Here is a 13,042-nt window from a genome sequence, read left to right as displayed (position 1 = left end):
AAAGAGAAATAAAGTTAATTTTAAAGTAGGCCTGGCTAGGATCTGGGTGTTTCTGGGGTGGTGATTCATTTCGGGGATGATGGCTTGGTGTGGTGGCCACGGGGCCACTGGTAGGGGAGGACGGTGTGAGGCTGGGGTTCTGGTGCTGAGGACCTGCAGGTGGGGAGGCCAGCCAGTCCCTCAGCACAGCTGCTCCTGTCCACAGCTGGGGGATCTCTGCACCCAGAAGTGCCCCTGGCCAGCATCTAGGTGGAGGAGGTGGTCAGTGCCCTGCATGGAGGAGGGTGGCAAGCTGGCAGTCAAGCTGGGACTTGAGAGCAGCTTGGCTTTGGGACAAACAGCAGAACCTGTTGTCTGGGGTGATCAGAGTTCAGACTGGGTTCTCCTCAGCCCACCCTGTAGGCCTCCAAACCTGCCGGGGGGGGCAGGTGGGCTGTACCCAGGGGAAGTCCTCCCCTCCAGCTGAAGCCTGCTTCTCTGAGGGGGCTGTTAGCTGGGTCTGGGCTTACTCCAGGTGGACCAAGGGGTCAAGGCCACCTGTGTGCAGCTTTGGCAGACACTCAGACCTCATACAGGAAGGGATCCTCAGAGTGGCTGCCTCCTGGCCGACATGGCATAACGTGCCAGGAGGGAACTCACCGCGTCCTACAGTGTCCTCACATAGTCCCACTGGGAGGTGTTACCCACATTTCACAGATGAAGAGATACAGAGCAGAATCAAGGAGCCACCTCAGGCATGTGCCTGTGAAGAGGCAGAGCCAGGATTCGAACCCTGGCCCAGAGCCAGCCTCTCGCTCCTGCCTACAGGGCCTGAGTGGTGACTCACACCAGTTACTACTATTAAGAAGGCCCCAAGCTGTAGCTCCCTCCATCCCGGGTCCTTGGGGCAGGAAATGCCTTTCTCCCCACCCACTTCTTCCCGGAAGTCTCTGTGCGGCCTGTCCTCTGTGGCCCTTCCAGCCGGGCCGTCTAGCTAGGCCGCGGTGGTGGGCGGCCTTCCTGCAGAACTGAGGGGTAAGGGTGCCCGAGCAGCCACAGTGGGCACTGGGATCTGGTTTCTTCTCTGGGTTCCGCACAGCGCTCTGCATCCTGCCTCTGCGTCTGAGAAACCAACGCAGGAAATTGCATAACAGGCCTCATGGCCGCCCTCCACGCCGACAGCTTCTGGGTGGGGCCGTCACTGTCGTGGTTTGGCTTTTGGTTGTGGAGCTGGTCCCTGAGTGCTGCCCACAGAGGCTGTGTGTGTGTGTGTGAGAGACAGAGAGAGAGGGAGAGACGGGGGTGGGGGGGAACCAGGGAACCAAGGGCAGAGAAAGTGGGCCCGGGTCACGCCAGGACGGAGCAGGCACCCAGGAATACGGATCTTCGCGTGGGCACGCGGCATGGCTCCACCTTCAGGAAGCAGACCGTGCTAGGAGGCTGGTGGGGAGAAGAGTGGATTCCGAGTGGCATTTGAGGTGCAGTGGCAGGTTCCAGCCACTCAAGCCGATAGCCGGTTAAATTTAGAAGCTCAGGCTGGGCGGCTGAGAGGCACAGACTCCAGGCCTGGCCCAGCTGTCACAGGTCCCCACCCCCAGGTCCTTGCCTGGGGAGCAGCTGTCTGGGCTGGGCAAGGCCACCTGCCAGAGATGACTATGGGGACCAATGCTCTGTGGCCCCACGCACCTTGAGAGCCACTCCTCAAAGGGGACGAAGACTCATCATAGGCTAGGTCACGGGGTACAGAGGAGCCCCACGGGGTCCCAGAGGCTGGGGTGGCTCTCGGACCCCTCCAACAGCCCGGCATGTTCCACAGCCTCTGCTTTTGTTTCTCTCTTGGTCATCCCCGCTCCACCCGGGCACCTCCCCAGGAGCTGCTCCCCAGATGGCTGGAGACTGGACGTCCAATTAAAGCAAGTATTTCAGCTAGCAACCAGCCACTGGGCACACGCTATCCCAAAGTTGTCCATCCCAAGGTCACACCACGAAGACCCACACCTCCCTGGCAGGTACTTGGCTGCTGCCAATGCCCTACCCTGCCACCATCTGCCATCTCCCCTTTTCTCCAGAAAGGACCTAGGGGCCTACTAAAGGTCACTCAGCTTGAAGTTGCAGAGCTGGGCAGCTCGAATACCTGGACTTCTACTGGCTCTCTGCACTCCTGCACCACAGGTTTCTGGCAGCCCAGTTCTGCAGACTCAGTGGGACAGTCCCCTTGCTCAGAGTGGAGCAGACCCCACCCCCCACCCCCAGTGTGACTGCCAAGTACCGGGCCTCAGCAGCCCTGCTGGCAATGGGACTTTTTTTTTTATACTGGGGATTGAACCCAGGGGTGCTCCACCACTAAGCTACACCCCTATCCCTTTTTATTTTGAGAAAGGGTATCACCAAGCTTCCCAGGCTGGCCTCAAACTTGTGATCCTCCTGCCTCAGCCTCCCAAGAGTAGCTGAGATGACAGGTGTGCTCCTCTGTGCCCAGCAGAAATAGAAAGTTTCAAATGCAAGAAAAGGCATCTGAGCAAATGGATTCTGTCTTTGTGCCCATGTCCAGAAAGGCAAATATAAAGGGTGACCTCGCACCTGGCAAAGGCCAGTCTGGTTCTGCCCACTTGTCTCCCCAGACAGCATGGCTGGGAATGCAGAGATGGGACTATCTCCCCCACTGGCCCAGGCCCAGGGTCATATTTTATCGCAGACATTTGTAATCAGACAGATGAGAGGTGGTGCACTGGGTGTTTATAGTGAGCAGGATGCAGGGAGAAGCCGTGCGCTATTCTTGGCTGGCGAGTCGGCCTGACCTCGCATGCCTGAGCTTCCTAGACCTCAGGCCAGAGACACACAACCCCACACTGGCCCTTCCCTGGCAAGGTGGGAAAGGATGTCACAGTCTTAGTGTCAGACATGCATAGGGGACCCCGCCCCACTCCACCCCAGAGCAGTCATCCTGGAAACCCAGGATTAACCGAGAGACGCCACTAGCTAAATGTGGCTAAACTCATATGCCACATCCAGGTGACCAGGGCCAGGCTTGGTTATTTAGGATTCTTAGCATCCTCAACAGCTGTGTACTGCGTGTCCGTCAGATGGTGAGATGAATGTATTAAAGATATTTTTATTCACAAATTTATTGGGATACAATTCCCTTCCCACCTGTGCAGTGCGGTTCTACGGTTGTTAGTGTATGCACAGATCTATGCAGTGAGTCAGTCCATTCAGATGCTGTAACAAAACACCACAGACTGGCTGCTCAGAAGCCACAGAAACTGATTCCTCAGAGCTCTGATCAGGGTGTGGCCAACTATGTCTCAGGAGGGCACTTCCAGGTTCCTCAGTGGGGGAAAGGTTGAGAGTGTGGGCCCCTGCAGCCTCTTCTGTAAGGACACTGATCCCAGGTGTCTCCCACAGGTCCCACCTCCACACCCTCACACTGGTGATCAGGTTCAACACATGAATTTGGGGGGTGGGGGGGAATACAGACCATAGTACAGTGATCACCAGTCAATTTGGGGATTTTTGTATCATCTCAGAAAAAGAAATGCTGAACCTTTTAGCCATGCCCCTTTCGGTTGCCCAGCCCCAGGTGACCCTTAGTCCACTTCCCATTGCCACCAACTCCCTGTGTCGGGCACTTCACATGGATGGGATCAAGTGTCGTGCTCTTTTGGGCCCAGCTGCTTCGGTAGTCAGCAGCAGCCCATCTCTGAGTCTTGCCAAGTGCTTAGGGCTCAGTTAACATCCACCTCTGTCGCCATTGTTGGACATCCTCAGAGCTCCGCGAGCAGGACCTGGGCCCAGTATCTGCCCCGGCGGGCGGCCCCAACAGGTTAGTCACACCCCCTGAGCATCCCCGGTGACCTTGGAGGTAGAAAGAGGTGGTGACCTTGTGGGGTTGTGTGGGGTCTGAGCTAGGTGCTGTTAGCTCCTTTGATGAAGGACCCCGCCCAGAGCTGCCACGTCACTGCCCTACCCCTGTATGGGCTTCTGGCATTATCTACCATTCTGTATCATTGTTTTTGTGATAAGATACACACAAAAATTACCATCTTAGCTATAAGCGTACACTTCATTAATAAATCTATTAAGCAGGGGCGGGGCTGGGGCTCAGCAGTGGAGCACTCGCCTAGCACATTCGAGGCCCTGGGTTCGAGCCTCAGCACCACATAAAATACACAAGTAAAATAAAGGGGCTGGGGCTGGGGATGTGGCTCAAGTGGTAGCGCGCTCACCTGCCATGCGTGCGGCCCGGGTTCGATCCTCAGCACCACATACAAACAAAGATGTTGTGTCTGCCGAGAACTGAAAAATAAATATTAAAAAAAAAATTCTCTCTCTCTCTCTCTTAAAAAAAAAAAATTAAAAAAAAAATAAAATAAAGGTGCGAGGCAGAGGGCCTCCTGCGCTGCGGCCACGAGGCTTCCACAGTGTCCTCCTGACACAGCACCACCGCGGTGCCACCTGCTGACACACTCCACTCCCTGGGCGGTGACAGAGGACAGTGCCAACTCCCCAGTACGGACTGGTGGCCCCACTGGAACTGCAGGTGTGGGGTGGCCGTGAGATTGGCAGAGTGGACGGTGGCTCAGTGCTAGGGAGCCCAGGACCATCCGTAGTCTCCTAGCATCCTCCTCCCTCCCGGGGAGGGCTGGGGGAGAGGGAGAGCCCTGGGGAAGGTACCACCTCCACACTGGCCAGAAGCCCAGGCTAGAGAACCCAGAAAGTGGGCCCTACAGAGAACACCTGTGGGGACCAGCTTCACCCCACCCCACCCCGCCCAGGCTGACCCCTGCCACAGGGGGTCACTGGCTGCCTGCAGGAGAGGTGGAAGGAAGGGCGGCCACACACCCCCATGTCCACCTGAGTGGGCACACCTGGCCTCATCACCTGGAACCTCACCAATCTGATTAGGATCTCTCTCTTCCACAGGAGCAAGAAGGGGAGGCTTTATTTGGATCTGAGTGACACACAGTGTGCAAAGCCAATGGCCCGACACTTTCTGGCACACGCACACCTGTGGCCACCATCACGGCAACGTACTGAACGTGTCTAGCAGCCCTAAAAGCACCTGCTTTGTCACTACCACTCCCTGGCCTTTCCCTGCCTTCCCTGGCGACCTCTGACCTGCCCCCTGCTGCCAGGATGAGATGGCCTTTTCTAGATTTTTATGTAAATGGAGTCACGTGCGAGGGCTCTTTTCTGTCGGGTTTCTTTCCTTCCCATCACTGCCTTGAGATTCACCCTGTTGATTCCGTGAATTTTCATCCCTTTTCATACCATTATATGAAGACACCACAATCTGGTTATCTGCTTGCCTGCTGATGGGCATCTGCGCTGTTTGCAGCTGGGGCTATCACAGATAAAGTTGCTATAAACATTTGTTTACAAGTCTTGGGAGAGACATATGCTTTCAGTTCTCCTGGGTAAATGCCTAGGAGTGGAATGATTGGTCACACAGGTGTGTGTTTAAGCTTTAAAGAAAGGGCCAAATATTTCCCAAGTGTTATGTTACATTCCAGCAGCTGCACAGGGGGAGTTCAGCTGCTCCATATCCTTGCATGACATGATGTCTTTTTAAACTTAGTTAAGTTGTTATTATTATTATTATTATTATTTAGTGGTAGTAGTATTACTGATAATACTAGTCTAGTAGCACCAGGGATTAAACCAAGGTGCTTAACCACTGAGCCACATCCCCAGCCCTTTCTGTTTTTCATTTTGAGACAAGGTTTTGCTAAGTTGCTAACAGCCTTGCTGAGTTATCGAGGTTGGCCTCAAACTTTCAATCCTCCTGCCTCAGCCACTCAAGTTGTGGGATTTCAGGTGTATGCCACTCTGTCTGGCTAAATTTAGTTAATTAATCAATTTATTTATTTATTTTGGTACCAACGCACTACCACTTGAGCCACATCTCCAGCCCCCCTTTTTTGTATTTTATTTAGAGACAGGGTCTTGCTGAGTTACTTAGGTTAAATTTATTTTTTAAAAGATACTAAAAAAATATAAATATTATACATATTTATGGAGTGCCATGTAATGTTTCAACCCTGTTTTAGTGAGCTTTTGTGCCACTGTGACCAAAATACCCAACAAGAACAACTTAAGGAGGAGAAGTTTACCTGGGGCTCATGTTTCAGAGGCCTCAGTCCATAGGCGGCCAACTCTGGGCCCAGGTGAGGCAGCACCTCCTGGGGGAGGGCCCGCACAGGCCAGCTGCTCAGCTCAAGGCGGCCGGGAGGCAGAGAGACAGAGGAAGAGGCTGCGGGGAAGATGCACCCCTCCAGGGCACAGCCCAGTGACTCACCTCCTCCAGCATGTCCCACCTGCCCTGTCCCGTCCCCGCCCAGTCAGTCCATTGAAACTCGGATGCACAATTGGGCTCCAGCTCTCACAGTCCACTCTTCCACCCCAACATTCCTGCGTTGACAGGAGCCTTTGGAGGAACACCGCATATTCTAACCATAACACATACCTGAGCAATGTTTACATCAGGTGGACCTATCTGTCTTCTCATCATTTCTTCATGGGAAAGACGTTCAGAGTCCTCTCATGGTTCTTTGACATATATAATACATGATTGTTACCTGTAGTCACCCTTGTGTGCAAAGCACACCCGAGTTTCCTCCTCCTGTCTAACTGTAGCTCAGGTCAACCTCTCCCCACCCCTGTGGTTAGTCTCTTTAACTTCCTGCCTTCTAACACACTGTGGTGGTATCTTATTACACTGTCATGTGCATTCCCCTAATGACTAATGATGCCAAGCATTTTTCATCTCTTCTCTAGTGCAGTGGCGCAGGCCTGTAATCCCAGTGCTCCAGAGGCTGAGGTAGGAGGATCACAAGTTCAAAGCCAGCCTCAGTAACTTAGTGAAGTGCTTCCAGGTTCAACCCTCCATACAAAAGAAAAAAAATAAATGAACCCCTATCATTTCCAAGTGCATTTTCTTTTCACCTCTGTTGAAAAGCAAGTCAAGGCACACGTGTGAATCTATCTCTAGACTTCCTACTCTGTACAAATGATCTATTTGATTATCATGATACCAATACTGCTGGCCTTGAGTACTACAGCTTTACTAAGCCTTGGAGTCAAGTAGTATAAGTTTTTCCATTTTGTTTTTCTTTTTTGAAATTGTTTGGACTATTATAGGTCCTTTGCATTTCCATCTGAATTTTAGAATCAGCCTCAAAAAAAAACAAAAAACAAAAAAACAAAAACAAAAACAACGTATTTGGATTGTATTGAATGTATAGGTTGATTTTAAGAACTGACATCAATATTCAGTCTTCTGATTCACAAGTATATATTCTTCCATTAGGTGAGATTTATACCTAAATTTTTGTTATTATTGTTCTATTGATTTTTTTTTTTTTTTTGGTGTTGGGGATCGAATGCAGGGCCTCGTGTATGTGAGGCAGGCACTCTACCAACTGAGCTATATCCCCGGCCCCAATGTTCTATTGATTTTTGAATTCTAATTTCTGAAAATTCACTGCTAGTGTGTGTAAAGATAATTGAATTTTGTATATTGGGCTTATATTCTAAAACCTTGCTAAAGTTATTTACTACTCTGAGTAGCTTTTCTGAGGATTCCACAGGTAGAAGATCATGTTATCTGTGAGGAAAGCTGACTGTACTTCTTCCTCATTTGGATGTCTTTTCTTTCTTTTTCTTGCCTTAGTGCATTGGCTAGACCTTCTGTCCCATATTGTAAAGAAGTGGTGAGGGTAGACATTTGCCTGAGGGTAAAACATTACATCTTTACCATTAAGTCTGATGTTAACAGCAGGTTTTTCTAAGATGTCCTAGATCAGGTACAGGAAGGAAGTTTCCACTTTCTAGTTTGTAGAATTATCAGGAATAAACACTGGATTTTACTAAATGCTTTCTCTGTATCTATTGAAATGATCATATTAATTACATCAATTGATTTTCAAGTGTTGAATATACCCTACTGGTCATTAAAGTTATCTTTTTATATATTATTTGATTTGATTACAAATGTTTTGTTGAGATTTTTTGCAATATTCTGACAAGCATTTGTTTGTAGTTTCTTTCATGTCTTTACTGGGTTAAGTATCAAAGTAATGTTAGTCTCAGAATGAATTAGGAAGTATTCCCTTCTCTTCAATTTTCTAGAAGAGTTTGTGTATAATTCTTCCTCCGACATTTGTTAGAATTCATCAAGGAAGTCATCTGGACCTGGAATTTTCCTCATGGAAAGGTTTTTGATGATATATTCAATTTCTTTAATAGGTACAGGGCTATTCGGATTTCTATTTCTTCTTGAGTGAATTTTGTTAGTATTCTTCAAGGAATGCGTTTGTATCATCCAAGTTGTTGGAGTTTTGGCATAAGACGTTCACAGTATTTGGATGGTCCTTTTCATATATGGGAAGTCTGTAGTATCTTGCCTTTCTTATTCCTGACATTGGAAATTTGTGTCTTCTCTCTTTTTTCCCTTATCAGTCTGGCTTAAGTTTATTAATTTAGTGTATTTTCTTAGAACCAGCTTTTGGTTTCATTTCCCAGCTCAGTGGGCCATTTTCCCAACTTGTGAAGGAAATCTAAGGAATTCTACACAGCAGAGGGACTTTCATTTTCAGATCCAGAGACTCATCTAAAGAATGCTGTCCTGAGGCTGGGTACCAGGTCCACAGTGCAGTAGCTCTGAGCCTATGCATGAGAAGGGTTTTGCTTTAAGTATGAGTAGACCAGGTTTTGTCTTCTTCTCGAGTTCAGCTCTCTCCTACCACTCAAATTTGGTCTTAGCACCAGGAAGAAACCAGGAGTCTTATTTGCAGCATTAATAAACCTACAAATAGTAATGGATCACCACAGCACAGATCCCCAAAGGCACTGTTTCCTGCAGCTAAGTCAAGTGTACTTTGAATGTTCCATTTGTTCTTGGTAAAATTTTAGCAGTAAGACAAAATAAACATCTCTGATTAAGAGTTTCATTGTAGGGGCTGGGGATGTGGCTCAAGCGGTAGCGCGCTCCCCTGGCATGCGTGCGGTCCTGGTTCGATCCTCAGCACCACATACAAACAAAGATGTTGTGTCCGCCAAAAACTAAAAAAATAAGTATTAAAATCCTCTCTCAAAAAAAAAATAATTAAAGAATTTCATTGGAAACCGAATTTTAGGTGAAAATGACAACCTACTTGGGCAAGTGGCTCTCACACTCTATTTTTGAATGACCCACTGAACAGGGCTGTGGCCCTTTTTCTTTCAGAGTCCCCATTCCAGTCACTCAGGTACATCATACTTATTCTGTGGAAGTGAGATGAGCCATCGGAAGGAAAAACACTGTGGGGAAGCCCAGGTGTGTCCTGACATCACCTGCAAGGGGCACCACAGGCCGTTTGCACACTGAAGCCCCACTGAGGCTGTCAAGCAGTTTTAATTTCTTTACGCTGGCAGTTCCCATGCAGGTCCTGTGCATTTTGAGGGACCCCACTTCCACCTGGATTGCTGACAAGGACTCACCCTCACAGTCTCACCCTCCCGGATGTCGCTCCATTGGGGAAAGCTATGTGGTAAGGATCTTAGAGATGCCAGAGGCCACTCGAGACTGACCGCTGGAAATGGCCAAGACTGGGAAGAACAGGGCCTGCCTGGTTTGCACCTCCACTCTACAGCCCCCACCCTCCTGTGGACCTGCCAAAGCCTGGAAGGGTGCAGGTGGTCTGGCTGCTCCAGAGTCCTTGGAGATTGGGGGGCCCTGCCATTGCGAGGCCCTGAGGAGGCCACTTCTGGGAAGGGTTTTTCTGGTATGGCTGAGCATGTGAAGAGAAAATACTGACGCCCCCAGTTAGCCATGGTGCTTTCCTCCAGCTGACCCATCGTGCATGTCTGCCAGGGAGGCTCTTCACAAACTGCCAAGCTCTTGGGAAGGCTGGGCACCACCTCGCCTGTTTTGGAGCATAAACAGCTACCAAAGCAAGTGACTCCCAACTCCTGCAACAGATTTCCCCTAGCTCTGTGATTATGGTCACCTGCTAACGAGTCTAGGAATCACGATGTGCAGTGACAGAAGTGGGCCAGGAGTGGGAAACCCCGCACTCTGGTCTGTCAGTATACACACTTCCTTATTTATACCTCAGCAAATCTAGGTGACTGTATTGTCATCCCCTCTTTTATAGATGATGAAATGGGCTCAGAGAGCTTAAGTGACTTACCCAAAGTCACACAGCTAGGAGGTGACTCAAACCCAGGAGTACCCAAGACATTAACCAATAAACTGTTGGATTGGGTCACTCTCTTCCCTTCTTTGGGTCTGGAGTCCCTTCTGTATCTAAGGAGGGAGTCAAATGGGATGATCTTTAGTCCTAAAACCTGGGCTTCTTTGGTTCTCTGTGGGTCCACTCTGCTCAATGCCCACAGAGAATGTGACCACACATTCTGCAGCCGGCAATGGCTTGGTGAGAAGAGGGCCTGGTGGGGCGTGGCCAGAGCAGCCCACCCTAGCAGCGGCCTAGCTGCACCCTGGGCACTGTGCTCACCACGGGTCCTGGGGTGCTCACGGGAAGTGTGGCACGCTGATAATCGCTTTTGGATAATGACCCTCGTCCCACCATCTGCGAGCTGATGACCACAAGGCAGTCTGACACGGCTTGATTTTAATGTCTCAGGGATGTTTATTTCTGTTTCCAGAGTGGCTCAAAATGGCAGAGGAAGACCCTGGGGCCCGGAGCCTGCAGCCAGCAGAGTGAAGGAGCAGAGCCCCAGTGGGGGCGGGGCGGAGCCAGCTTGAGGAATGGGAGTGAGGACTGGCGGCTCTGGGCCCAGGGACATGGGAGGGAGGGTTCAGGCTGTCCCTGTGGAGAACGCTGTCACATAATTACAGCAATTTCATTTCCTTATATTGGGGCAAATCTGAGTTCCCTAAAACAAACAAAATGAAAGCAATTTAAAAGCAAACAGCCCAAGATTTCAGAATTCTAACTGCTCCTGAAAATGCTCGCTGGTGACAATTAAGTTGTTCCATGGAATCCTAACCTGGGGGCTGGTCTCATACCCTCATGGGCCAGGACAGACAGAGGGGACAAAGTGACCTTAGCCTGAAGCCCTGTCCTTCCTTTGAGGGTCGCTGGGCTCCATGCCTGAGGGAGAGCTGCTGGGTGGCTCTGGGATCAGCTGGAGGCTTGGCAGACATGTGCCCTGCACAGGGGCACAGGGGCCCCTCTGCTGCAGTCTGTCTCTCTCCAGAGAAGCCCCTGGCCCTGCTTATGCCCAGCCTGCCAGGTGTGTGGCACCTCTCTCTGCTTGGGACATCCAAAACACCACGGCCCCAGCCTGCTGCCTGCACTCCTCACCACCTGCCCTTCCGGACAATGAAAACCAGAGCGTCCAAAGCCATCTGCTGGCTTCCCGCCCTTGATCCGTGAGACCCCACCGCCTGCCCCTGGGTTTCCCCTGGGAAGTCAGTCCCTGACTTGCTCTGTCCAGGCTTTGTTGGCCTTTGACATGGCCCTGCCCTTGTGCAGCTGACCACTGGGGTGCTGAGAGGATAGGCTAGGCAAATGAATCAAATAACCAAGGACACAAGTAATCATAATTGTGCTGAGTGCCTCAAAATAGCCGAGCGGCAGGACAGGACAGAGAGCCGGGCTGGCTCCTTGAGCGGTCAGTGGCCGAGAAGGCTTTTAGGGGAAGTAAGGCCTGAGGGTGAGCAGGGAGGGTGCAGGCAGCATCTGGGCTGAGTGTAGAGTCCCACATAGAGCAGCCTGGGCTGGGAGGGGCCTTGAGAGCAAGGGGGACAGGCGAGAGGACAGGGTCAGACCATGGGGCCTGCAAGGATGAACATGGCATCCAAGTTCCCTTCTGCCTTCCAGATAGAAAGCCAGAATCTGAAGGGATTAGGGGCAAAGTCCTGTCTGTGTTCCCCATGGGCCAAGACCAGTGGGCTGGAAGATGGGGTGGGCAGGAGCAGGGCTGGAGAGATGAAGTTTGGCTCCTGCCACCTGCTGCCGGGGCTTCTGCCTTCTGTCCCCCACCTGCCCCCCACAGGACTCCTCTGCGGCTCGCAATCTAGACTTGAAAACAATGCGGGGTCTCCGGCCAGCACTACGGTAAGGAGGGTGCTGTTTATAAGCCCCGGAGGGGGCCGAACTGCATAGCAACTGCCGCCTGAGTGGGCCGTGGCCTGACCTCTGGTGGGACTCTGGGAAGCCTCAAAGCCAGACCCTGGAGGAGCCCGGAAAGGAGGGACACAGCACCAGGGTCTGATCGTGTCCATCAAAAGCAACTTGCAAGCCCCCATCTCTGGAGGCTGTGCCAACGCAACCTGAACAGGCTCCGCCTCGCCCCAGATCTCCGCCTGGGCTGCTGCGAGAGACATAGCTCACCAACACAAACAAGGCGCACGGAGCTGCCAGGGTGGGGTCTCTGCTGTGACTGAGGTCCAGGGCTGGCTCATGTCCCACAGGTGGTCAAGGCGAGTGGTAACAGGTACTTGGCACAGCAGGAGGTATTCCTGCTAGAGTGAATGGTCCTCGGGGAAGGAGAATTGTGAGATCCAGGGTGGACAGGAGTCAGCTGCGGCACCAGCTCCTGCGTGACCTGGGCTAGCTGCTCCGCCCCCGCCTCATCTTCTCACCTGGAACACGGGGGTTCTCACACATAGGCCACAGGGTTTAACAAGGTGGTGCTGGCGAGTGCTTAGGATAGACAGTGCCTGGCACATCACAGACACCCAGTGAATTATATCTTGTACTACAACAGAACAAAGAGAGGAACGTGTTAGGAATGAGCTGGCAGGAGGTATGCCGCGCTTCTACCCAGCCACGTCCAGGCCGAGGCAGTTCCCAGGATGAGGTCCAGGAACTGAACTCCAGGCAAGAGGTTCCCAGGGTGAAAATATTTGGGAAATGGCATCATATTGACTTATAAAGCATGTTTACTTATTAAAGTAAAAATGTCCTTTAATAAAAGATCTGTAAAACTTTCTACCCATTCTTTCCCCAACCTTATTTGACCACGGTGCTCTTTCTGCTTTGGTAGAACAATGTCTCCCAGTAGAAAATACCAAATGGCAATGGAGGGAGAGACCAGGGAGGAGGAGGAGAGG

General features: G+C 51.2%; 1 long non-coding RNA gene across 1 annotated transcript; it reads right to left on the bottom strand.

The window, feature by feature from the left end:
* Position 1: 1 nt before the first annotated feature.
* On the bottom strand, positions 2–6,858 carry LOC124097300 (uncharacterized). The gene is made up of 3 exons (XR_009227471.1): positions 6,446–6,858; positions 4,206–4,275; positions 2–1,419 (listed from the first exon to the last, which is right to left on the bottom strand). It is a non-coding gene; the product is annotated as an uncharacterized LOC124097300 (long non-coding RNA).
* Between the last annotated feature and the right edge of the window lie 6,184 nt (positions 6,859–13,042).

The sequence above is a fragment of the Marmota monax genome, unplaced genomic scaffold, assembly GCF_021218885.2.
Source record: "Marmota monax isolate L192 unplaced genomic scaffold, Marmota_monax_Labrador192_F-V1.1 WCK01_AAM20220418_F8-fsc00020, whole genome shotgun sequence".
In the NCBI taxonomy this organism is placed as follows: domain Eukaryota; kingdom Metazoa; phylum Chordata; class Mammalia; order Rodentia; family Sciuridae; genus Marmota; species Marmota monax.
The sequence above is the reverse complement of the archived record's forward strand: the minus strand, read 5'-3'. Positions and strand labels throughout refer to the sequence as shown.